Here is a 27955-nt window from a genome sequence, read left to right on the forward strand (position 1 = left end):
GGGAGGGTTGAATCAGGAATTTTACACCACATGGAATCCTCAGTGGTTTATAATTTAGACATTCATGAATTTCGAAAAATTGGAAAAGTCTCATTTTCAAAACTCCCTTTTCCGAAGTGCAGTTTAATTGCTGATTGTATGTAGCAACTTAACTAGTCTAATTAGGATCATTAGTTTTTTTTTTAAATGATTGGCAATCAGGGAATCAATGAGCAGTATTGATATATGAACATCTGCTGACACCTATTTGCTGAATCCAGCACAATTCAAGCACTGATGAACTTGGATTGCAAACCACAGGAAGGCAAGGATTCTATTGTTCTATTCCAACATCCCTCCCTTGCCCCCTGCACACACGTATACACAGCGCACTCACTATATCCCGTACGTGCACTTACAATAAATGCACATTGACTGTCAAAAACAAACAAGGCAAGGCCCTGCAGATACAGGAATGAGTAAGACAGACTTGCCCTCGTACTACTAACACCGGAGCGGTTGGTGGAGACAGAAAATAACATTAACATTAAAATCATCTCAGATGGTGATCAATGAATGAAGAGAGCAAACTAAGGCAAAGGGAGAGATTGACTGGAGCTGGGTGTATTTTAGTTCAGATGCCCTGGGAAGTCCTCTCTCAGGGGCTCATTTAAGTTGAGACATGAATGATGGGAAAGAACCAGTCAGGCTAAGGTCTATAGTACAATTGGAGAAAACAAATCCACCTGAAGCAATTAGCAAATAATTGGGGGCTACAATGAGGGGTGATGGCCACGAGGACATTAACGGTCAGGGGGTGAAAGCTGTATCTGGGATAGGGAAAGAAACACTTGTCCTCCGTCCTCTTAGCGTCCCTGGCTGGGTCTGAAAATTAAACGGACAAAGACAAATTGATAAGAGAAAAGCCTACACATTTATTCACTGGTAAGTCTTACGTGACACAGGAGCCTTCGTAAGGAAAGGAAGAAACAGTCAGACCTTGTACTTTTATGCCAGGTTTGATGGGGGGTTGGACCGTCGCGGAGGAATATGATCGAGTGAGGAGTATGACGTAAGTGGGGCAAACTGGGGGAAACCTAGAAAGTTCAGTTTGTTAGGCTTCTTCTTGGCATCCCTTTGTCATCACAGATAAGCTTGCCCCCTTTCCTCCAGGTATCTGGATGTAGTGAGGACACACATCTCACAGGAAGATTTTATGACCTGTTTCAGGGAAGGAGGCTGAGACAGAGAGGAGGTCAGAGTAATCTTCCTGTTTTCACCATTTTCTCAAATTCCTTCAGCTTAAAATATGCAATATGGTCGCGTGCCGTATTTTGGGGGACTGGCTCTGAACTCCATCTGTGGTCTCCGTATGTCTGATGAGGGAGCATGGGGCAAGCTGAGGGCAAAATACAGGCTGGCACCCCCCGCCCCAGTGGAATACGTGTGATATTCCTCGGACACTCCTGGCTACCCAAGAACAAAGGAAAGGGGTTTAAGTGCTTGCCATGGCGATGTGGGAAACTAAGGCAAATGAAAAATTAAATCCCCTTACTGCCTACAGCCCACACATAGTCCTTAAAGCCAGCAGAGTGACCTCCCTCTAGGAGCTCAGCTGCCTCAAGCATGACACTTTGCTGGGGGCAAAAGAGAATCTTAGCTTGACGTTGTCCCAAATTCGAGGATCCTGTAGGTCTACTTCCTTTATCTGAACTACCCCAAGATAGATGCTGGCAATCATACTCCAAGCTTATGGACCCCTGATATACATGAAGGGCCTCATGACTGAGGTTTTATTAAATGGTGATAAATGGTGTTTCCCCAGCAACAGCTAACCCCTCAAGGTCCTAGAAACCTTGCTTCCAAAATTCCTTAGAGACTGACTCTATCCCTAACCCCCTCCCAATCTGAGGGTGTATAATCAGTTACCCGCCACGACCCCAGTGCATCTCTTTCTGCCCACTGGTCCTGTCCCCCTGCTTTAATAAAATCACCTTTTTGCACCAAAGGAGTCTTCAAGAATTCTTTCTTGGCCATCGGCTCCGGGCCACCCCACCATCACCTCAAAATTTCATCACGTCTACATCTGGTCTGGGTAGGATTTAGGGTGAAAGAAGAAGGAAGGGCAAGGGATCTCACAGAGCAGGACAGAGGTGAGGCGATGTAGGGGGGTCAGGCATGAAATGTAAGGAAGCGCTCCCTGTCAGGGTCGCCAGGGCAAGGTCAGTACCTGAGAGTGGGTGCCTCCTTAAATTGTGTGCACTTCTTGCCTCTCCGGCCTCACCCTAGTCCCAGCACTAAGGATGGGCATAATTTGACGCGGTCAGCAGAGAGCAAGGAGACCTACTGGTTGAAGAGGCAAACCGCAGCCCCGACAGCGGAGGGCCGGTCTGGTGTGGTCAGCTGGGCCTTGGCGCTCTTTTACTGAAGGCACACAATATCCACGACCATCAGCATCGGCCAGGGCCACTCTGTGATTGTGACGGATCAAGATAGAAACAAAACCACTCCACAGTCCTGTCTGAACACAGATAAGACTCAAATCTTGTCCAGGCCACACTACCAAACTTCTCTCCCAGCTGATAACGGAGGATGGTTATTTCTTTATCAGTTAACCCTCCTGGTCTCCCCCCCTAGCGTACTTTCCCCATACCTGACATTTATCAATACGCCAATCAGAGAAGGAGCCAGATTCCTGACAATGCCCGATCTAGAGCCCAGCCCTTCTTCCTCAGACACTCCCCCAAATCAGCAAATGCGAGCCTAAGCCCTATAGGCTTTCCTAACATCCACACACTGGGACCCCCATGGTTTGTACAGGGGTGCGTCTGGTGGTCTTCGCTAGAGGGCACTGACATAGGTGAGCATGCGTCTTGCTGAGGTGAGGAGGGTTGCTGAGACGTGGAAGGGAACAGGGTTAGGCAGTAGGCCTGGGTTGGTTTACGAGGTTGAGCACGTAGGAGGGCTCGGCCTTGGAAGCCAGAGGCCATGGGAAGGAAACTCCCTGTCAGCCCTTTAGGAACGAAGACTGGCCCCAGTGGAAATGATGGTAGTGGAAAGTTGATGTGGGTAATGTGGGGGTGGGGTGGGTGGCCTGAGCTACGGGTTGTTTTTCACAGATAGGAAAACTGAGGTAGCAGCTAAGTGACTTCTCGAATTTTGCATGCGGACTAACACTGGCCTTCTGAGTCTCTTGTTTTTAACATGAGGGGCAGCTCCTCGTGGTCCCATCCTACTCCCCACCCTAACCACATGTAGTCCTACCAGAAAAATGAAACCATTTCTGGGCTTCTTAAAAAGGTCATCTAAGGGGCGCCTGAGTGGCTCAGTCAGTTAAGCATCCAACTTCAGCTCAGGTCATGATCTCACGGTTCGTGGGTTGAAGCCTTGCGTCAGGCTCTGTGCGGACAGCTCAGAGCCTGGAGCCTGCTTCGGATTCTGGGTCTCCCTCCCTCTCTACCCCCCACCCCACTTGTACTCTGTCTCTGTCTCTGTCTCTCTCTCTCTCTCTCTCTCTCTCTCAAAAGTAAACAAACATTAAAAGGTCATCTAATATGGAAATGCCTGGGAAAAATGGAATAAATAAAACAATTCATTCTCTACCCTTGAACTTAATTTTATCATCCATTAAGCCAGTGAAGAAGGGAGCGTCTTAGCTCAGCGCTTGCTCCTCTTTTCCCAGACACACAAATTTCTTTGTCTCTGACGACTCTTCAAAGACTAGGGCTCTGAGGCAGCTCCACTGACAAGGCTCCAATCATTCAACCCCTAATCCCATTGCCTTTCTGCTGGTGCCTTCCTCCACAGGCAACGGTGACATCCTGAGAAGTCTAGAGGAAAGGGATGGCTAAGAAAATCTGACCCCTTGGTGGAAATGCATTCCTGTGGATAGAATTGCTCCATATTGGAAACCAGAGGCCTGATTTCCAAGTAAAGCCGCTGTTCCAAGACTAAATGGTCATGGAGAAAGGCTTCCCGGCCTCGGAAAGGACAAGATGTGGGCCCGTGTCCCAGGCTCTGAGGAAGAAACTTCCCATTTCTTCCCTGTTAGTCTATGTGGCCCCATGTCTCCCACCGTCCTTGGAGTATTTGCACAGGTGTTTCCTTGCCCTTCTGGACTGTCAGATCCCAGAGGGCAGGCTGCACCCCTGATTCGCCTCTCTAGTCTCCACAATGAATCTAGTGCCTGTCCCCAAGTGGGTTCTTGGTTGTTGACTGACTGACATTGTATCTGAAATGCACTGAGGAAAGATTTTAAAAATAGCTGGCTTGCAGGGCGCCTGGGTGCCTCAGTTAGTTAGGCCTCTGGCTCTTGATTTCGGTTCAGGTCATGATCTCACAGTTCGTGAGTTCAAGGCCCACATCTGGCTCTGTGCTGACAGCACAGAGCCTGCTTGGGATTCTCTCTCTCTCTGCTCCTCCTTCCCACGTTCTCTCTCTCTCAGAAGAAAATAAATAAACTTAAAAAAAAAAAAAATGGTTGGCTTCCCCTAATGGGGTTTTGCTATCTGGAAGGTGATGCAGGGTAACCTCTCAGCAGGGTTGGAATTTTGAGTGCTTGGGAAAGAGCAGCCTGATCGAAGGAGAGGCGCATTTCACTAGGATACACTCTGTTATCTTCGTTTTACATTTCAATGAAACATTTGGGGCTGCATAAAATTTGGATGACACATTAAGAGCAATGTCCTCAGCGTGACTCAGGTTGCTGATTAGAGGTTTGAGGGCCTCCTGGAGTATTCTGTTTGTGCTGCTGATTGGTTAAGGGCTGTTTTCCAATGCAGGGTGGGTTCATTCTCCCTTAGAGAACGTGCCTTTCAGGCACAGCCAAGGTGAACCCTCTTCCAAAAGTCTGCTGCTCTGAGCCGAAGCTCTTGCATTGGGTTCTTAACTACACAGGAAGCAAAGAAATGTCAGCTACACCGCGGGGTGAAGAATGAACCACCCTCTAAAGAGGTCTGACCTTTGTTCTCAACTCCGGGGGCGGGGGGGGGGGGGAACGGGGGGGGGGTTATCTCTGGTTTCATTCTTCTGGTGCAGTGGAGAGACCGCCATTGTGATTGAGATTGGGGGATTGGCCACCCCAGAAAGATCAACAACATGACCTAGGGCAGAGGCTTTGAGTCTCCCAGTATCAGTGGCCTAGAGACTGATATCAGCAACATGCAATCAGTTAATCTCTCCACCATACCTGTGTAATGGGGCCCCAATAAAAATTGAACACTGAGGTTTAGGGTGAGTTTCCCTGGTTGGCAATACCCTGTGCATACATACGCATTGGCATCACACAACATATCTCGCCTCCCTGGATGAAAGCCCACAGAAGCTCTATATTTGGAACCTTCCTGGACTCTGTCCTATTTGTCTCTTCCTTTGGCTGATCTGTATCTGTATCTGTTCCTTGTAATAAACCATAACTGTGAATCTACCAGCTTTCAGTGAGTCCTGTAAGTCTTTCTGGAGAATACCAAACCAGACGATGATTTGGGAACCCCTTGAACTGCGGTTGGTGTCAGAAGGGAGGACAGTCTCGGGGACTATGCCCTCTACCTTTGCAATTGCTCCTAAAGCCCTCACATGCACTCCGTCAGTAAGATCAGACCCCAGACCCTGGGAATAAGGAATTAGTTTGCTCTCGGGGGAGAATCTATACTGAGATTGGGAGTATCCCAGTTTAGAGCATTGGTGGTGGGGGATGAGGGGCACTGTGCTCCATATCCATCCCTGCAAATCAGACTAAAATCTATCAACAGTAGGTTTATCAGCTAACGAGAAATATTAAGGGAATATGCTTGGATAGATTTTTAAGGCACCCATGCGTAACAAAAGCATGGGGTAGAAGAGAGAGCCCTGAACTGGAAAACACGAAACCAAGTCTCTAGCTCACGCACAACCTCTAGAAACCTCTGTTAGTCTGTACAACTCAGTTTCCTGGGCTTCAGTTTTCTCATCTGTAAAGTGGGAATGATGGCCTTTGGCTTGATCACTTCCAAAGGTTATTTGAAAGAACGGATGAAATAACGTGTGTTAAAAGTTGAGAAACCTGTGACGCGACACTTCTAGAACCAGAAACTATTAATATTGTTGTCCTACCCCCCAGCCATGTTATAGATGAGAGCCAGAGGGCAGAAGTGACAAATATTGCAAGTCAATAAAACTGGGGAATCCACATCTCCTAACTTCCCTGCTGGCGATTTTTTAATAACACTCAGTTGTACGAGAGTATTCCCTTGTCCAGAGGGCAAGCTTTCCATGACCTCGACTGTTTAGAGAAAGCAGGGAAGTGTCAGGACATAGAACAGCTATCAGCTACCACTTTCCAACAGGAGCCTCCAACCACACAGCCTGGAAGTTAATCTAAAATGAAGTGTACCGATGTAGCAGTTTACTATTTGTCAGATCAAAAGCTACAGAGTAGGTGGGGTAGAGCAGCGAGAGGCTAGTAACCAGATGTAGTATCCGGGAGAATACCGCCAGTGGCAACAATTTCAAGCCCAGCGACGAAACAGCCCATAATCTGTTGACATTGCCAGTCTCTGTAGCCACGTGCCCGAGTCATTAAAAAGAGGCTTAAGTGCTGTTCAGTTTGCCCTGAAAGAAGGCAAAGAAAGGAAATGAAAAGTATAATTATTGAAAAGAAAGAGATGTGGTTACATCTGGTACAGATGATGTAATTACATGTAGAGAAAACTTCAGAGAATCAAGTGGAAAACGACTACAATAATGTATTGACTCATCTCAGTTTCCTCAAAGTAGTCGTGAGTTAGCACTTGCACGTGGTCTGGAACATGGTAGGTCCTTGACAAGTGGCAGAGAATAAATACAAGTTTCATATAGAAAAGTCCAGAATTTTCCAGCACACCAGAACTTACCAATTAGAAATTATAATGGGGGAAGGGGAGTGTGCCTGGGTGGCTCAGTTGGTTAAGCGTCCAACTCTTGATCTTGGCTCAGGTCATGATCTCACAGTTCATGAGTTCGGGCCCCACGCTGGGCTCTACGCTGACAGCTCGGAGCCTGCCTGAGATCCTGTCTCTCCCTCTCTCTGTGCCCCTCCCCTACTCGCGCATGTGCTCTCTCTCTCTCTCTCTCTCAAAATAAATAATTAAACTTAAAAAAATTAATTAAAAAGAAAATAAATTATAGTGGGGGGAAAAGGATTACATTTGAAATAAAAATAACAAGCCTCAAATCAAAAATCCCAAGGAAGAAAAAGAAATCTGAGCCTCCTATATGAGGGAGATTAGAAAGTTATAGAGAGAGAAAAATGACTTCAACAAATGGAAAAGTATACTAAGATAGTAAATGGCAAAACAGAGTATTGTAGAGATGTCACTTTTTTCCAAATCAACTTATATAGTTAGGGTCATTCCAGGCAAAATCTCTAGCTTACAATCTTGGGGACTTGGCAAAAGTATCTTAAGATTTCATCTGGAATCACAATAAGCAAGTATAGTGAAGAATATTTGTGAAAAGAGAGGGTAGGGATGGTCCTAACATACACAGTATATTACATAATGTAGGGGAGGAAAATCTTTCCTCCACCCTCTTAGGTTCTGTACCTGGCCCTGAGAATTAAGTTGACATAAGACAAGAGAACAGGAGAAAAACATGTACATTTTATTTACTATTTTTACATGCACATGGGAGTTTTATAGGAAATTGAGGACCCAAAGAAGCATCTAGGACTGAGAATTTACATACGTTTTAAACAAAGAAACAATAAATTTGTGGAGAAGTGACAAGACAAAGAGGTTTGTGCTAGGGGCAGCAAACTGTGGGAGAGTGACTAGGAAATATATGGGGGAAACTAACAGAAGATCAGAGTCACTTTAGGAGGTTTGTTTGTACAGATCCATTTTGATGTTGACTTCTAGTCTCCTGGGGTAAGAATGTTCCTCTCTAATTCAAAGGGATACAGGCACCCCTATATTTATAGCATTACTATTTACAGTAGTCAAATTATGGAAGCAGCCCAAGTGTGCATTGACTGATGAATAGATAAAGAAGATGTTGGGTATATGTAATGGAACATTACTCAGCCATAAAAAGGAATGAAATCTTGCCATTTACAACAATATGGATGGAGCTAGAGAATATAACGCTAAGTGAAATATGTCAGAGGAAGACAAATCCCATATGATCTCACTCATATGTGGAATTTAAGAAACAAAACAAACAAGCATAGGGGGAGAAAGAGAGAAACCTTAGTAAGTGGTACTGGGACAAAGGGTCTTTTATTTGGGGAAAAATCGATTTCAATTCTTACCTTTAGATTCTATACCGAAATAAATCCAACACAAATTAATTGGACTCAACTTAGGGATCATCTTCCTCCCTCATTCACTGAGGAAACTGAAGCCATTTCAGACACCCATCACCCCCTCTACTTATCCACTAGCATTTCTGCCCTTATGCTCTGCTTTTCCTTTTATTCTTTTAGACAAACTGTCTTTGCTTCTATCTTCTATCATTTTTTTAACTTGGGCCCTAGAGCCATTCTGTCCAATAGAAAATGACATGTGGAATTTCAAAATTTTCAGTAGCCACATAAAAAAGGTAAAAAGAAATAGGTGAAAAACTTTTTTAATTTTTTAAATTTAATTTTGAGAGACAGAGAGAGACAGAGCAAGAGCAGGGGAGGGGCAGAGAGAGAGGGAGATGCAGAATCTGAAGCAGGCTCCAGTCTCTGAGCTGTCAGCACAGAGCCCAATGCAGGGCTCGAACTCACGAACTGTGAGATCGTGATCTGAGCCAAAGTCGGTCGCTTAACCTACTGAGCCACCCAGGTGCCCATAGGTGAAAATAATTTTAATAATATCTTTTATTTAACTCAATATATTTCAAATATCATTTCAACATGTAATCAACATAAAAATTATCAATAAACTACATTCTTTTGCCCTTACTAAATCTGTGAGGTTTCATGTGTATTTCATGCTTACAGCACATCTCAGTTAGATTCCACATTTCAAATACTCAGCAGCCACCGGTGGCTCCTCATTCCCGTATCGGGCATACAGCCCCGGATCCCATTCCTTCTCCACTGCGCAAGGACATGTCCCGTTCCCTGACTCCCCCGCGTGGACCAATTTTCACCTCTCTCCTGGGTCACTGCCTTTGTCATAGAAGTGTGCTATAATTTTCTCCATTTTCAAATAGCCCTCTCCTGACCCCACTTATTTCTTGAGAAACCCTATTTGGGCTGCTCCTTTTAAAGAAAAATGACATCTCTAGTCATTGTTTACAGTTCCTTCCCTCACAATCTCCCCTAAATCCGCCCGATCAGGCTTTGTCCTTTAGCATTCCAAAATGCTTTTTCTCCAGGGTCCATTCTATTAATCAGTTCACTGCTACAGTCTGACTTTCCATCTTGCTTGATGATTTAGCTGATTCGCCAACTGAAAAGACTTTTTTTTTTAGTTTACTTTATTCATTTTGAGAGAGAGAGTGTGTGTGAGCAGAGGGAGAGAGAAAGAGAGACAGAGAGAGAGAGAATCGCAAGCAGGCCCCACTCTGTCAGCATGGAGCCCAACGTGGGTCTCAATCTCATGAACTGTGAGATCATGACCTGAGCTGAAATCAAGAGTCAGAGCTTAACCGACTGAGCCACCCAGGCACCCCTGAGTTTTTAATTTTAATGCCAGTAGAGTCTACATACAGTGTTATATTAGTTTCAGGTGTGCAATACAGTGACTCAACACTTCCATATATCACCCAGTGCTCATCACGACCAGTGCCCTCCTTAATCCCCATCCCCTGGTTCGCCCATCCCCCCCACCCACCTCCCCTCTGGTAACCACCAGTTTGTTCTCTATAGTTAAGAGTCTGTTTCTTGGTTTGTCTTCTCCTTCTCTCTTTTTTTCCTTTTCCTTGCTCATTTGTTTTGTTTCTTAAGTTCCACATATGAGTGAGATCATATGGGATTTGTCTCTCCCTGACTGACTGATTTTGCTTAGCGTTACACTCTCTAGATCTGTCCATATTGTTGCAAATGGCAAGACTTCATTCTTTTTCATGGCTGACTAATATTCCATTCTTTATGCGTATGTACATACACCGGCACCCGTAAGATTTTCTTCACTTGACTTGTAGCATATCACACTCATGCTTTTCCTCCTACCTGCTTCGTCCCTCTCCTTGCCTGACTCCTCCTCGTCTTCCCTGACTCTTAATATTGAGGGCCCTGGAACAATTTGCAATTGTTCCAGATCACAAATGTATACCCCCAATCCAACCTTTTCCCTAAACTTCACCCTCTTGTCTTCAAACACCTACTTGGCTTAGTGTCCGAGGACTGCTGCAACGTATTACCCCAAACAGAAATTTATTCCTTCAAAAATCCCCAATCCAGGTGTCAGCAGTGTTGATTCTTTCTGGAGGCTTGGAGGGAGAAGCCGTTCCCTGCCTCTCCCACAGCATCTGGTGCTTACAGGCAATCCTTGGAGTGACTTGTATTGTAGACACATCTCTCTGATCTCTGCCTCTGTCCTCACATTGCGCTCTCTCCCCTGTGGGTCTTTGTGTGCTCACATGGCCTTCCTTTAGGGACCCCAGTCAGTGGACTTAGAGCACCTCCTAATCCAGTATGACCTCATTTTAATTTAAACGATCACATCTGCGAAGATCCTATGTCCAGACAAGGTTACACTGTGACGTTCACGGTTGACATGATTTTGAGGGAATGCTAGTCAACCCACTACACCTCTGGACATTGTCATTAACGTCAAATAAGCATCTAATTTGACATGTCAGAAACTGAGCTAATATTCTCCATTCCTTCTCTAGTCACAGTCTTCCTCATCTCAGTTGGCAACAACTCCATCCTTCCATTGGGAATTCTACCTTCAGCATAGATCCAACGTCTGACTGCTTGTTACCACTTTCACTGTTACACTGTGGTCCAACTATCATCACATCTCACCAGGATTATTGTAATAGCCCCTTAACAGCCCCTCTGCCTCTACCCTTGTGTCCTACAATCTGTTTTCAACAGAGCAGCCAGGGTGATTCTGTCAACACCCAAGTAGATCACGAACCTTCCAATGGCTCCTATTTTATTCAGAGTAGATGTCAGAGTCCTTACAATGCCCCACAAGATCCCTTTTACATCTCTGACCACTGTCTCACTGGCCCCCTCTGGTCCAGCCATAGTGGACTCCATGCTGTTCCTTCAATGCTCCAGCCGCCCTCTGGTCTCAGATGGCCTGCACATGCTGTTTCCTTCACCTGGAATGACTTTCCCCCAAATATCGACATGGCTTACTCATTCCTCAAAAAAACAGTCATCTCCTCAAATGTGTTCTACTCTGACCACCTTGTTTATAATTGCCAGAAGTCCCCACCTCCCAGCCCCTGTCCTGGCACTCATCTTCATAGCCTGCTCTGGTTTTTCCCCATCACCCTTAACTGCCTTCTAATATGCAACATACTAATTTTTCTCTTTGTCTCCTTCCTCTATAGATACGCTCCATGAGGGCAGGAAAGAGTGCCTGTTTTGTTTTCTGATTTATACCCAGAACACTCACATGTTAGATGCTCAATATTTATTAAGTAAATGAATGAGATTAATTGGGTGGATGAGAAAAAGATGAGGAACCACTTTCTAGGCACAGAAAAGATAAAAAGGAATCACAAAGAAGGGGATTCCACTTTTTACTGCATACGCGTTTAAATCTTAACCACAGGTAAAACACAAAGATAGGCTACTATATCATATACTTAAGAAAACCCCCAGATCTCTCTCAAAGTAAGAACTTTTTAAATTTTAGAGTAAATGAGGGCTCATAATAAAAATTCAAGTTTTACATCATTTTTTCCAGTTCTGGAAAAAAAAAGAGCTGAAGTTATCACGCACTTTTGCTGAAGCCTACCTACATTGCTTTGTGTTTTTCTCCATAGTAGTGATATAAGTGAGGATGTCGTTATGGGACTTATACCCATTCTTTTCTATACATGCTTGTGTTTCAAAATTCCCGTTAGCCCCTTGCTCCACATTTTTATTTCTAAGCACTATTTTAAGCAAGGGAAAACTAAAAAATTAGGAAAGACAGTTTGAGCCATCACTAAAACTTAAAATAAGGTTTTTTTAATGCACATGGAATTATCTTAATGATATTAAATGGCTTTGCTATAAATAATCTGCTAAGGAACTTACATAAAAACCTTTTAGGTAATTAAGGCTAATTTTTGACATTGTTTTTCAGTCAGAAGGTTTGGATTGAAGCTGAGAACAGAGACTGCTGTCTAAAGCTAACATTCTTGTGGTCTGCCCAGTAGGGGAGCTACCCCTACCCAGGGGAGACATCCCAACCCACCCCTCACTGTGCAGGACGTGAAACCAAAACTAAGTTAAGCAGGTTCCAAGCTGAGTAGTTAAAACTATGATCTGGGGGACACTTGGGTGGTTCCATAGGTTGAGTGTCTGAGTCCTGATTTCAGCTCAGATCATGATACCAGGGTGGTGGGATAAAGGCCCACATCGTGCTCTGCACTAAGCATGTAGCCTGCTTAAGATTCTCTCTGTCTCTCCGTCTCTGTCTCTGTCTGCTCCTCTCCCCTGCTCATGAGCATTCTCTCTAAAATTAAAAAATAAACAAACAAACATGATTTTGGTTTGATTGCCATAAAAGCTCCAGAGAGCAATTCTTTATTTCAACTATTTATTAACTGTTAGTGTTAATATTAAAAACATAGGGAGTTAGGAGGAATAAGGGGCTAAACTATTTTTCTAAAGAAACTAACATTTAAAATTTCTAAAAAAAATTATTTCTTCTATAGCATTTTACTGAGAAATATAATGCAAATGTAGAAGGTACATAAAACAGATACACAACTCACAGACTGTTGTAATGTAAACACCCATGAAACCACATAGACCTCTGCCAGCGCCCAGAAAACCCCTGAGTGTCCCTTCTCAGTTCCAAGTGCCTCTCTTCTTCCCTTCCCAGAGGGAGCCGCTAGCCTGGCTTGAAGAGTTTGCTCTAGAGTTCCACCGCCTAAGTATGCACCCCTAAAAAAATTACACTTGTCTTGTCACTGATCTTCCCCATTCAGACCTTCCCCATTCAGTATGATGTTAGCCGGGGAATTTTTATGGGCACCCTTTATCAGGCTGGGGAAGTGTCCTTCTATCAATCCCAAAGCATCACGGAATCAATGGATGCAAATCAATTGGTCCACAGTGTCAAAGCTGCCTTCTCCTCAGGACCCCAAATGGTTCCGAGTCCCAAAAACGCTGCAGTGCCTGCTCTGTATCTTGCACATCCAGGGTCCAGGAAGTGAAACAACATACTTAGAGCCTCATTTGTTCTGTTTAGTTCAACCTGAGGATGTTAGCTTATTTAGAATTTTCTATTTGATGTTCTCTCCTTTTGGGGGAGGAGTCGTTCCAGGAGGGTTGTAAATTAGGTTGTAAATATGGTTTAAATTGGGCACGATGATTTCCACCTTATTCCCCAAGCTTCCTTTCTTTTCTTCTGTTTGACATACACAGGCTATTTATACATGTACCCTGCTCTCATCCGACACCCGTGACTGGGGTTTATGAATGGTGTTTCTGTAACATGCTGGGTGCTATGTTTAAAATGCAGAGACAGCTCGAAATAAAAATATGGTGAATTAGATCGACTGATTTTGAATATTGAGCCAGCTTTGCATTCTTGAGAGAAATCCCAACTCATGGTGTGTTATTCTTTTTAAATAACGTTGGATTTAACTTGTTCACATTTTTTTTTTTTTTTAGGATTTTGTATCTATGTTTATAAGGAACACTGGTCTGTTGTTTTCTTTTGTTGTACTATCATTGTCTGATTTGGGTACCCACGTGATGCAGGCCTCAAAAAATAAGTTAAGAAATGTTTTCCCCTTTTTTACTTGCTAGAAAAGATATGTACAACGGTGTCATTTCTTCTTTAAATGTTTAGTAAAATTCTCCAGTGAAAACATCTAGGCTGGGAGACTTCCCCCCGCCCCCAGAGGTTTTTAAACTGTAAATTTAATTTCTTTAATAACTATAAGATAACATATATTTCATCCTGACTGGCTTTTGATAGTTTGTATTCTTCAAGGAATTAGTCTATTTTATTTCAATTGTTGAATATTTATAATACAGTTTTCCCAGTATTCTCTTATGGACGCTTTTATGAAAAGAAAGATCACCCTCTAACCTAATTCAACTAAGACACATTGACTATCTGCTACGTTGCTGGCGTTAAAAAGCCACAGGCACTTTGGGGCACCGGGGTGGCTCAGTCAGTTCAGCATCAAACTCTTGGTTTCAGCCCAGGTCATGATCTCACAGTTCGTGGGATTGAGCCCCACATCAGGCTGTGTACTGGCAGTGTGGAGCCTGCTTGGGATTCTCTCTTTCCCCCTCTCTCTGTCCCTCCCCACACCCCCTCAAAATAAATAAGTAAATAAATAAATAAATAAGCATTTTTTAAAAAAGCCACAAGCACTTTACTAATGGTAGTAGTAGCTTATGGTCACGGAAATGATATGTGCTGGCCTATAATGATCAGCTCAGAGTTCCACATTGGCAGAATATTCTAAGACGTGGAAAGAAAGTCGGAACCCTCCCTCACCCAGCTGCATTCTGTGTTGGTGAATCCTATGCCTAGGACAAGGACTCTCTAAATAGCTGGGTTAGAGAAAGCTCAGAAATGAGAACTGGGGGTGCTCAGGAAGGCATAGAATCACCCTTGAATTCTGGAGCCTAGAAGATGGTGTGGCAGTGTGGTGACTCTGAAGGACACAGATGGGGCCACCGTGCAGCTCACCTGTCCTATTTGTCTTTCAAAAAAGGTTATTTTTCTCTTCTTTCCGCTAGAGGAAAAGGATGTTGATGGGGTTCAAAACATGCTACTCTCAAATATGGCACCTTGGCATATTGGATATTTTCAGCTAAAGGAATTTGAGAGCAGCAGGTGCAGGAAAAGCTCTCTGACCCCTCCCCTTCTCCCCTGAAGCAGGGTGTAGGACCCACTTGTGAGAGGTCTCCTCCCTGTACCTGGAAGAAAGGAGCGCCCTCATCTCCAAAGATGGAGGAAATCCAAATGAACAGACTTTGCTCATTTCTCCCAGTTTACTGTCCTGAACTCACGCTCCTTTGTCCTATTACTTTTTTCCATAACTTTCTCCTCTTTACTAAATCTAGTATAAACGATGTCCAGGCTTAACCTTTTCCTTGTGTCTTCGTTTCCTTATGAAGCCTCCTGTGTCGTGTGAAACTTACAGCATTATTTGCATGCGTTTGTCCTGTTAATCTATCTTGGCCAATTTAATTTTCAGGCACAGCTATGGACCCGAAGGGGAAAAGGTTTTCCTTCCTGCCTTCCTGAAATGATTACAAAGCAATGTGAATTGTATTTCTTTTTTTTTTTAATTTTTTTTAACATTTATTTATTTTTGAGACAGAGAGAGAGCATGAACAGGGGAGGGTCAGAGAAAGAGGGAGACACAGAAGCCTGGAGCCTCTGAGCTGTCAGCACAGAGCCCGACGCGGGGCTCGAACCCACGGACTGCGAGATCATGACCTGAGCCAAAGTCGGCCGCTTAACCGACTGAGCCACCCAGGCGCCCCTGAATTGTATTTCTTGAAAAATTCTTCAGTGCAAGGCTATTTGGATTGGTGAGTTTCTATCTTCTGAGTTCTACTAGCTCCTGAGGGCAATGCCTATTTCCACATTGTGCAATAATTGATGTCTAGATCAATGAACCACAGTCCGTGAGAAAATGCTAACAAGAAGGGCTATTGTCCAAATGGCTATCTAAAATATTATATATCTGTATGTGTCATCATAAATGATAGCTATTATAACATAAAATATACTTTTAAAGTTTCTTTATGTTAAGGGTTTGGTTTTAGTAACTTGGAAATTTTACTTATGTGGTATGTTCCTCATTTACTCATGGTTCCATACAAATAAGATTTTGAGAAATGTTATTTCTATTGGTAGTATAAAAAGAAATGTTTGCTTTAGAAATCTTAATGCCATCATTTAAATTTTATGACGTGTGCTTTTCTTAAATAATAGTTCACATTATCCTGAATCTTATTGTATTACGAAATTGAAAACCAAATGTATTCCAAAACGCTCTATATTAAATATGCTCATTAAAAAAAAAAAAGTTCACCTAGACTAAGCATTATAACGGATACACGTATGTTAGATAAATCCTAGGAAACGAGCGGTGATTCTTCAAGTTGACTATTTTTCCCTCACTCTTATGCTTTTTCCCTCTGATAAACCTTTGTCAGTAATTTCTTCCCAATAATAACACAAATGGCTAACATGTATTTATTAAATACCTGCCATATGCCCAACACCACGGTGTACTTAACATACGTTTCCTTATTTGATCCTTACCACAGACCTACCTCTTGTTAGGTAGGTCCTGAATCCTTACCTACAGACCTCTTGTTAACGCTGGAGAAAACAGAAACTTAGAAATGTTAAATAGCTTGCCTCAGGCCTCACAAATCCGTGGTGCACAAGGATTCAAACCCAGGTCTGTTGGAAGCCAAGACCCCTTAGTAAATTCGTAGGAGGCAGAAATAAATAGGAGATGTAAGGGAGATGCCGTCCAAGTTCTCCTGGGACAAATTCTTACTCCTACACTGATTCCTCCCATCCCCATCTTCCCTACTTGATTTACGTAAGGGAGTATTTCTTCAAGCGAAGAACACTTTCTTCTGACCTATGAAAAAGAAAAAGAATGGAAAGACAACTCATGCTTTCCTTCAGTTTTAGCGAATATTTTCCAATGACTTTTGCCGGGAGCCGATCCACCCAGCCTTCCTGATGGCACAGCCCAGGTGGTTGGCACAAGGGCAAAGCACAGCAACCCTCCAAATGGGAAGCTACTGGTATCCCTCCTGTTACTCATCATGGCCATCCCCATGGTCTAACTGGCACTGATTCAAAATAAACCCATGGGGGCAAACTCGGGGATATATTCTGGGGATGAGGGAAAAACCTTGAGACTCCGAAGATGAATAATGAAACCTTATATCCAGACGGTGCCACCCCTGCCTGCCCGTCCCCTACCTAAAGGAAGGATAGCCCCATATATTTCCCAGCCAAGGAGGGGGACAAATGGGTTCGAAATCCCCACTCCTGCAACAAAGGAATGTATCTATGGATACAAGTTGCTCCAACTCCTAGGCTCACTTGGCCCCCAGGAGGCATTCCAGATGGTAACTGGACCTGGTGGGTTAGGCTACAGAATGGTTCATTAGTTCCTAGGTATACATTGTCTCTCTGGGAACACGTAAGGCGTGGGTTCCCAGGGCCCTTTTGGCTCCCTCGGGGCACCCCAGACCAAAGAGAATACTTTTGTTCCTTATGCCGCAAACGGTTCAAAGGAACAATTAAGAAGTCATGTCCCTGTAACTGTTCCACTTGAGGTGTTGAGAGCTAGTTGACCTTTTATGACAATAGCGAAGCAAACTCTTTATAAACTATAAATAAACGTAGATGCATAATGAAAGTAGTAAGAAGAAATTAATCAACAAACAAAAAGGCAGGAGGGAACGTTACAAAGAAATAACCATGATGTTCCTTAATGGGTGATTACACAAAGGAACATTTTTAGAATTAGGTAATGCGGAGAAACATAGATGACGCCCGCTACAAGGAAATGGCTAACAAATACAATGCCACGTTTGCCACAATAAAGCGGCCAGTCTAACACACTGCTGTTGTCTGTGTCTGTTTGCACTCTCGCCCACGCCGTTCATCCTTCGGGAACCCCTGGACCCGCTGGGGCTGGACCTCGGCAGACTTCTATCAGTAATTGCAACAAATGACGTCACAGTAGTCTGGTCTGATATGTGCTGAACACTCAGATATGTCCATCTGACATGACCACTCAGAGAACGATGTCTACCTTTCTACTCTGGAGTGATTCCTGTTCCGTGTGGGTGCTGGTGTCACACACAAAAACAGGGATCTTTGACATTGTCATTATACAGATGTACTGTGTTTTCCAGAGGCTGATATTAGATGTGGAAATAACGATCTTGAGCTTCATTGAGGCCCCCCACCCCCACCACGAGCACCGCACTGTAATTTTGCCGGTCAAATTCGCAAACAAAGGTGATCTTAACACCGTGTGGCTTGGTTATCACTGGGGGTGGTTATGCACCTCTTATCATGCCGATGAGAAGCTTGCTTATCTGCCTGTGCTCACCAAGTCCTCCTGCTGAAGGGGAGACTGGGAAAGGCACTGGAAATTAACGGATGGAACAGTTAAGGAAGAGGACCACAGGATCCAGGGCACTCAGCTTAGAACTGTCTCCACTCCCTTGCTTCTTGAGCAACTTAACCATCGTCTTCTCTTAACAGCAAAAACAAGAGTAGTCTTTATCACAGTGCCTTACAGATGACAAAGCACTTTCACAAACATTATCTTATTTCATTTAATAAGCACAATGCCCCATGAGACAGGCTTTATTATTCTCAATTTCTATGCTGGAAAAACGGAGTCCTATTGAGTGGGAGCTATTTAATTCAAGCAAAGTTTTCCAACAGGGAATTCCGTGTAATTTCATCGGGCAGGGCTCCCGTCACCCGCGTGAAAGAATGTGATACAAACAGATCCTCGGTGCCTCCAGCATTCCTGTGTTCCTCCCCTACCTCCTGACTTGCTGCTTGTCTAACCTCATCAGCTCTTGCATTCCCTTCTCTTCTTCTGCTTCAGCCACCGGCTTCTCGCTGTTTCTTGAACACACCAGCCACATGCTGGCCTCGGAACATTGGTGCTGACTGGAATCCTCCTCCCCAGAGAGTGGGTGGCTCCTTCTCTCCTTCTCTCACTTGCCTCAGGTCTCTGCGCCAATGGTACCTTATGAGAGAGATGGTCCCTGGGAGCCCTATACGTAATAGCGGGCCTCATTACTCCTTATCTCCTTTAACCATCGTGCGCCCAGGGTGGGGCAGAGTGTGCCCTGGGCACAGACCGACAATAAAACTGCCCTGCGCTCACTCTCTACAGGCTCAGGGAAAATTATCCCAGATCCTGAGGGTGGCGAAATACCAGGCCATTTGACTTTTTTATCCTTTCCATTACTGCAAGGATGGGATCTCCTCTATAGACCGACAGGCTCAACGATAAATGTTCTAGTCCCTTCTCTTGAGAAAATGAGAGTGAGGTACCGTGCACAGACCCTGTAGAATACTTGGATCTATCTTTCACGTCAAGAAGACTCGGAGAGAATTTTATTTATTCCAATATATGGAAGGCACGTTATAACTGAAGTGCTCCCCCATGGTGGAATGCAGTGATCAAGGGCCTGGCTGAAACCCTATTGCTGGATTCAACTCCCAGTTCTATCACCAACCGGCTGTGCGGTCTGGGGCACAACACTCCACATCGCTCAGCCTCAGTTTCCTCATCTGTAAGATGAGGAGTGTGACAGTCCCCACATCACAGAGATGTCCTGAGGAATAAAAGGTAATTGGTACCTACTTAGTGCCCAGTAAATGGTTGATATCGTTACTTTACTATGTAATTTACATAATTTACATAATTACTTTACCATGTTTTTTTTTCTGTAGTTTACAAACTTTTTCAAAGCAAGGATGTGTCTTACTTATTTTCGTGTCCTTCTCCCCCATCAAAGAGGAAGGCGGGTGACATAGTAATATAGTAAATCTTTAGCACATGTTGATGTTGGATTGAATAATCTCCTTTATTTTATTGTCTAATAAATTCTTTTTTTGTTTTTAACTTTTCTTTTAATAATGAGCTCTTTGCCCAACCTGGAGATTGAATTCATTCCCCTGAGATCGAGTCACATGCTCTACCAACTGAGCCAGCCAGGCACCCTGGTTGTCTAAAAAATTCTTGATTTGATTAGAAAGATGGCTGTTGAAAAACACATTTTGGGACAGAGATCATATTTATCTGTTTAGAGTAATGACATTTTACAAAAATCTACTATACGTATATGAAAAGAAAGCCATCAAAACGTTAACAGTAGTAGACAACTTTTATAATTAAGAAACTAGTTAATCTTTTTAAAAAGTCTACTTGGAGAGCAGTGATTACAGTAGAAGAAAAGGCAATGAGATGCATTTTAGTATCATTTCCCAATAATTTTTGTTGTTCACTTTGTCTTCCAAAAAACACAGTGACCTCATAAAATTGAGTTTGAAAGTTCTCAATACATTAATACATTCTGATAAGTCTATAGGAAGGAATGGAGGCACAATCTTTGATCTAGAAAGTACATATCCAATGCTCATCTGAGCCAGAAACACCATTTTTCATGAAGTAAACGAATGCAGCTGTTTCTATCATGCTGACTATAAGAAGATTATCATACTCAGAATGGAAATTCCAGGAACCTGAATTCTAATTAACATGGAAATGAAATCCACAAAATAAATATGTATTCAAAGTTTATGCAGTCCCAGGGTACAATGAAGACAGATGCAGATTGATCTAATCTGGTTGCATTAGGAACATGAGTGTATGTTGGGGAACATCGCGTGGAAAGTTGACATTCAATCCAATTAGGAAGGGCAAAACAAAAATGATGAAAGCAATTTCCTTTGTCCAATTAAATTAGGCATCCAAAAAACAAGCTGCTCTTTGACCTTCCTGGGAAGGGTCAGGATGGCTTCTCATGGTCATTAAGTAAATAGCCAGCCTACTCTTGCAGTTGCTTACTAAATAGGACTTAGGAAAATATATTTAGACTAAGAATCTGCAAAAATTTCTCTAATGTATTCGTATTGTTTCTATTGATCAATTTTTAATTTGGAGAAACAGGACTGGAAAGAGCATCAGACCAAACTGAATATGGGGCCTATGAAACAAAATTAAGAGGTCACTTTCTGCTTCTTGCCAATTTGTGTTGCAACTTCTAAAGAAAGGAGGTTTTTAAAAAATAGTTCGTTTAGGTGCTTCTCCGAGGTCCCGCTTGAAATAGCTGAGGAACATTGCTGGAATTTGTAAAGATACGTGATTTCTTAATTCAGTTGGTGACTTAGTGAACTAAAGTTTAAGGACCCTCTTCATTCTGCCCTTCATTATAATTCCCAACTATTACGTACAGCAATGGACGTGCTGCTGTTCCATCCAACAGCCCATACTGCAAGTATGGAAGTTAAATCAAATCTTTTTTCTCACCTGTTAAATTCCAAGTTTCCATGATAAAAGTTGATCATAAACACAGAATTAGTGGGATAGGTTTTCAGGCTAATTTCCTCTGATTTATATAGCATTTTTGCTCCCATCTTTTCATTCAGATTCAACAAACATTTGCTAAGCATTTATGTGCTGAGCCCCATGCTGAAGATTTCATAATACTTGCCATTACTTGGCCTTACATACAGTTAAAAGAGGTCTGGAGACATACCCTGAATTAGGTGTTTTGACTCAAAATCATGAATCCTCCAACATGTCAGGAGATTATTATTCTGGTGTGTAACTTAAGTAATACATAAAATATTTGGGACAAGAAGTGCCTGGGTGGTTCAGTCAGTTGAACATCCAACTCTTGGTTTCAGCTCAGGTCATGATTGCAGGGTCATAGGATCGAGCCCTGCATCAGGCTCTGTGTTGAGCATGGAGAAATGATAGTCTCTTTAACAAATGGTGTTAGGAAAACTAGATATTCTCATGCAACAAAATGAAACCAGACCCCTACCTCACACTGCTCACAAAAATTAAGTCGAAATGAATTAAAGACTTAAACATAAGACCAGACACCTTGAAACTCCTAAAAGAAAACAGAAACAAAACTCTTTGACATGGGCCTTGGTAGTGAGTTTTTGGAAACCACACCTAAAGCACAAGCAACAAAATCAAAAACAAATTGAGACCGCATCAAAAGCTTCTGCACAGCAAAAGAAACCATCAACAAAGTGAAAAGATAACCTACAGAATGGGGGAAATATTTGCAAACTACCTAAGGGGCTAATGTCCAAAATACACAAAGAACTCATACAACTCAATAGTTACAAATACAAATAATCCGGGGCACCTGGGTGGCGCAGTCGGTTAAGCGTCCGACTTCAGCCAGGTCACGATCTCGCGGTCCGGGAGTTCGAGCCCCGCGTCAGGCTCTGGGCTGATGGCTCAGAGCCTGGAGCCTGTTTCTGATTCTGTGTCTCCCTCTCTCTCTGCCCCTCCCCCGTTCATGCTCTGTCTCTCTCTGTCCCAAAAATAATAAAATAAAACGTTGAAAAAAAAATTAAAAAAAAAATACAAATAATCCAACTTAAAAAAATGGTCAAAGGACCTGAAGAGGCATTTTTCCATAAAAAAACTACAAAAGGCCAACAGGTACATAAAAAGATGCTCAATATCACTGGTCATTAGGGAAATGCAAATTAAAACCACACTGAGTCATTACCTCATGCCTGATGGAATGACCATCATCAAAAAGACAAGAGCTAGCAAGTGCTGGTGAGGGTGTGGAGAAAAGGGAACCCTTGTGCACTGTTGGTGGAATTGGAAATTGGTGCAACTACTATGGAAACCAGTATGGAGTTTCCTCAAAAAATTAAAAATAGTGGGCGCCTGGGTGGCGCAGTCGGTTAAGCGTCCGACTTCAGCCAGGTAACGATCTCGCGGTCCGTGAGTTCGAGCCCCGCGTCGGGCTCTGGGCTGATGGCTCGGAGCCTGGAGCCTGTTTCCGATTCTGTGTCTCCCTCTCTCTCTGCCCCTCCCCCGTTTACGCTCTGTCTCTCTCTGTCCCAAAAATAAATTTTAAAAAGTTAAAAAAAAATAAAAAAAAAATTAAAAATAGACCTACTGTATGATTCAGTAATTCCACTTCTGGGAATATATCCAAAGGAAATGAAAACACTAACTTGAAACTATATCTGCATCGACATGTTCCTAGCAGCATTATTTGCAATAGCCAAGACTTGGAAACAACCTAAGTGTCCACTGATGGATGAATGGATAAAGAAGAGGTGGCCTACACGCATACGTGTGTGTGTGTGTGTGTGTGTGTGTGTGTGTGTGTAAAATGGAAGGTTAGTAAGCCATAAAAAAAGGAAGTCTTATCATCTACAACACACGGATGGACTTTGAAGAAATTATGCTAAGTGAAATAAGTCAGAGATAGACAAATCCTGTATGATCTCACTTATACGTAGACTCTAATGAAAAATTTAAAAAAATCAAACTCGTAAGAAAAGAGATATGGAAAAAGCCTTGTAGCTGCTTGAGGCAAGAGGGAAGGGAGAGGGAATTGGTGGTCAGAAGGTACAAACCTCCAGTAGTAAGATAGATAAGCACTAGGGATGTAATGTACATGATGACTTTAGCTACGCTGCTGGATGATATCTAGGAAAATCGTTAAGACGGTAAATCCTAAGAGCACTCGTCGTCAGAATTTTTTTCTTTTTATTGTATCTATATGAGAAGATGGATATTTTTTTTTAATTTTTTTTAAAAAAAATTTTTTTTTCAATGTTTTTATTTATTTTTGGGACAGAGAGAGACAGAGCATGAACGGGGGAGGTGCAGAGAGAGGGAGACACAGAATCGGAAACAGGCTCCAGGCTCCGAGCCATCAGCCCTGAGCCTGACGCGGGGCTCGAACTCACGGACCGCGAGATCGTGACCTGGCTGAAGTCGGACGCTTAACCGACTGCGCCACCCAGGCACCCCTGAGAAGATGGATATTAACTAAACCTATTGTGGTGCTCATTTCATGACACATGTAAATTAAACCATCATGTGCTACACCTTGAACTTATATAATGATATATGCCAATTATTTCTCAACAAAACTAGGGGTGGGGGGAAGAGGCCTTGCAACTTCCGATGTTTTGTTCTTGGAAAACTGCAGTCACCAGGTGACCATTCTGGGATAGCCTGCTGGAAGATGAGAAACCGTGCAAAGTAGAGAAAAGCCATTTCAACTGAGGCCCTTCAACCAGCGAATCCCCAGCCAGAACTATCTACATGCACTCAGTCCAAATGGCCAAACGGCAGAGTTGTGAGCTAAAAACTGGTTGTTATTTTAAGCCATCAAGGGGCAATTTGTTATGTAGTAAACACTAACTGGTAGAAGTGACCATTAGAACAGTTTCTGGTGTCCTCAGGCTAGCAGGGCACAGGAACACCTAAAATCTATGGAACAATGAAATGCTAATGGGAAGAAGTAGAAATCCTTGCCTAACAGCACGCTGGAGTAGGTACTATTGTACCACCATCGCGAAAGAGATTCAAGGGAAATGAGGGACCGCAGAGACAGAACAAAGGAGGGGGGGGGTTGATCTTATACAAATATATAAATTCAAGCCTGCATCCTTAAGCCTTAATAGTACTTGCTTCTAGGGCACGGTGCCTACCCACCCACGCGTCGGCTGTCAGCATAAACAGATTCTTGCTGCCTCAGCTTGCCTGCCTGATGGTAATGCTGTGTGGACGGGTCCGTGGTGTGGGAAGAGGCCGAGAGAATTCTCATGATTGTGTGATGGTGTTTGCAGACTGTATCTGCTTCCAGCAGAAGAAGAAGAGGTGTTGTCAACATCTCGGCGTGCCAAGAGCAGGTTGGGGTCGGTCTCCGCAGATAACGCTGGTGTCTGAGGTCAGCTGGCCTGGGCTAAGAAAATCCACACTTGCCACTGCCCAGGACAGAGGATGACTGTAGAGATGGCTCCTTAACCAAGAGGAGGCGGATACAGGCCAGTTCACACTTGTGTCAGATCTGGAAATGGGTCAAAGGGAGAAGAGGTCACGTTGAATATTTGATAGAAACTTGTAGCAATAGTTTCAACGGGCGCGGGGAATAAGAAGGACTGTCAGAGAAGCAATCAGAGGTAAAACTTAGAAGACAGGTCTTTAGGAGCACGGTATCAGCTCATGTGGAAGAAAAGCTCTCTGTGAGTAGCGAGATTTATAAGCTACAAACAATGCCACTCTTATAACCAAGGCTGTGTATGTACATTGATTTTCTCTTTCTCTATCTGGAAGTTCTGGGGATCTTCTCTCCATCCCTGGGGATTCGAACTTTCACAGTGTTGTAGCTTTACGGTGGACATATTTTTTATTCACTGAGCTAAACAATCAGTCTGACCTTTCAGGCTGGAGACATGCCCTTTATTTGGGGGAAATTTTCTTCTGTTTCTTTAATAAGCTTTCTCCATTATTCTCTCTGTTCTCTCTCTCTGTCTCTCTCCCTCTGGAACTCTCCTTTCTTCTTCCTCCTCTCTCCACTTTCAACTTCTATCAGCCATAGCATCAATTTGCAGTTTTCGATGATGAGATTAAAACACATTCTGTTCTTCGAACATATTTTGCCTATCGGTTGATTCTGAAAACAGAACACAACACTCGTGATAGATGAATATACAAACTTTTTTCATGGAAGTGTTCACTGAACATTTTTTTCATCGCTTTGCTGAAGTAATATGATTTGATTCATATTAGAAAGGAAATAGAATATTCAGAGGCTCTGCTTTTCCTACATCCCATGGCTGCTCAGAATATTACCACATTTCGGTTTGGTTCGCATTTGAACCAACACTTTCTTAGAAACTTTGTGTTTTTTTAAAAAACATATTTATTTATTTTGAGAGAGACAGAGAGAGAGAGAAAGACAGCAGGGGAGAGGCAGAGGGAGAGGGAGAGAAAGAATCTCAAGCAGGCTCCGTGTTGTCAACACAGAGCCCAGCACAGGACCCGAACTCACAAACTGTGAGATCGCGACTTCAGGAAATCAAGAGTCGGACACGACCAACTGAGGCACTCAGGTGCCCCTCTTAGAGTTTCTACAGTTGAGGTTGCTGGAGCATAGAGAGAGAGGGAATGTTTATTGGAACATGGGAATTGAAATATTAGTAACTTTTTAAAACCCTGAGAATTAATAGCCTCAAAGATTTTTCAAGAATTTTCCCTTGCCCATCTTGCTTCTCCTTGCAGTTAGATGACTATCTGGGTAGAAATTTGACCTGATATCCTCAACCTAATACCCAAATCTGTATGTAACTCTGGGAAACGTACACTGTCAGGTTCAGATCTCCTTTGAAATTCATGAAGAGTGCTGTGAGGCACCATGTCTTTCAGAATCAATCTCTTCTTTGATATGAAGCATGCAAAGTATTGAAAACATAAAAGGGACAGTGTTGGGGCACGCTTCACGAATGTATTTTTCCGTGAGCCTCTCTCTCGTACATATATTGTAGACATTACCCTAAGACATTGCCAGTAATGTCGTGACGTCAACTCAGTTGGTGTTCGTCTTTAGAGAAGTCTAACTAGAAGGCTTTCGTTAACACTTCAACTGTCGATGTGATTAAGGAGGAGCGGGGAGACCAGCCTACTCTATACCATACACTGCCCTGGTGCTTTTACAGATGAATATTAATTGACATAACACATATGAGTACATATTATTACTTATATTATCGTATTACATTAAGATATTATTTTCTATTGGGGTGCCTGGGTGGCTCAGTCAGTTAAGCATCTGACTTGGGCTCAGGTCATGATCTCACAGTTCATGAGTTTGAGCCCCGCGTGCTCTGTGCTGACAGCTCAGAGCCTGGAGCCTGCTTCGGATTCTGCGTCTCCCTCTCTCCCTGCCCCTCCCCGACTCATGCTGTTTCTCGCTGTCTCTCAAAAATAAACATTGAAAACAAAAAAGATATTATTTTATATTTAATATACTAATATATAATATATTCACTTAAGGCTGGAAGAGTTAATCCACCTTGCCTTGGGGGTGAGATTGCCTCTCCTCTGCCTCTTTCTGTTAGTGATCATGGCATCTGACCCTCTTCCTGGCATGAGCCACATTCTGGAACCTTGTTCGCCATCATGTCACCCCACTCCCACTGCGACTAGTATTGATTCTTCCTCCCATCTTCTCAGCTCAGATTCGTACACCCTGAAATCTGCCTCAATTCACCTCTCTCAAAAACTCGTGCTTTTCTCAGATCTGGTAGTATTGAATGTCAGCTTTCCTCTTGAATAAATGAATGTTTTTCTAAGGAGCCCATATTTGCTTGACTCGAATACGAGAATATCAGAGCCTGGAGGGACCTCAAACTCAGCTAAACCGGGGGTTCCAGGCTGTGGAACCCCAGAGATTTGGACTCCCAGAGGTTCTGGAATTATTACAAGTATTGGAACCAGGGTTTACAGGTTGTTTGTTTGTTTTTTTTTAATTTCTTTCACTGGGCAACAAAATCAACACCATATCACGTGTTATCCATAACTTTTTGAAATTAAGAAAAGTTTTCATACTCCAAAAATTGGAGAATCACTGATTAACACAAGCCCCATCATTTTATAAATGAAAAAAGAAAGAAAGAAAGAAGGAAAGAAAGAAAGAAAGAAAGAAAGAAAGAAAGAAAGAAAGAAAGAAAAAGAGGCCCAGAAAATGACTTGATTTGTATTTAGTATTTTAGTAATACTAAATATAAATTGTATTTACAAATATAAATTTGTAATTTAGTAATTTAATAAATTAGTATTATGTCGGGACCTGGGCATAATCTTTGGGCTCTCAATTATCAACCCATTGCTCTCTCCAGTAGTCCAATCCCCCGAATGCCATGATCCTCTCAATTACATAGCAGCTCCCACAGACTCTACTGTAAGAGAGAATAAAGGGTCCTCGTCTGGCTCAGACTGAATTGTAAGAAACTTCTCCCTGTACAGCAAATATTAAGCCTTATTGAAAGGTATTACCAAAATATAACAAACAAGTATCCTTAGTGGGGCGCCTGGGTGGCTCTGTCGGTTAAGCACCTGACTCTTGATTTCAGCTCAGGTCATGATCTCCTGTTTCGTGAGATCGAGCCCCAAGTCGGGCTCACACTGCGAGTGTTGAGCCTGCTTGGGATTTTCTGCATCCCTCTCTCTCTGCCCCACCTTCATTGCATGCATGATCTATCTCTCTCTCTCAAAATAAATAAACAAACCTAAAAAAAAAAAATGTAGGTGTCCTTAGAGAACACACTAGTATTTTAAACAATTTCCCGGGGGCACCTGGGTGGTT

General features: G+C 43.0%; 1 long non-coding RNA gene across 2 annotated transcripts in view; it reads right to left on the reverse strand.

Moving 5' to 3' along the window:
* Nucleotides 1–23616: 23616 nt before the first annotated feature.
* Nucleotides 23617–27955, reverse strand: part of LOC124502261 (uncharacterized) — a 55967-nt gene continuing 51628 nt past the window's right edge. For both annotated transcript variants that reach the window (XR_006959885.1, XR_006959884.1), the window contains one exon: nt 23617–24658. This is a non-coding gene — a long non-coding RNA (uncharacterized LOC124502261). The remainder of the gene's footprint in view (nt 24659–27955) is intronic.

Source organism: Lynx rufus, unplaced genomic scaffold (genome assembly GCF_022079265.1).
Source record: "Lynx rufus isolate CCGP_SWC_20201006 ecotype Redwood Valley unplaced genomic scaffold, mLynRuf1.p SCAF_7, whole genome shotgun sequence".
NCBI lineage: Eukaryota > Metazoa > Chordata > Mammalia > Carnivora > Felidae > Lynx > Lynx rufus.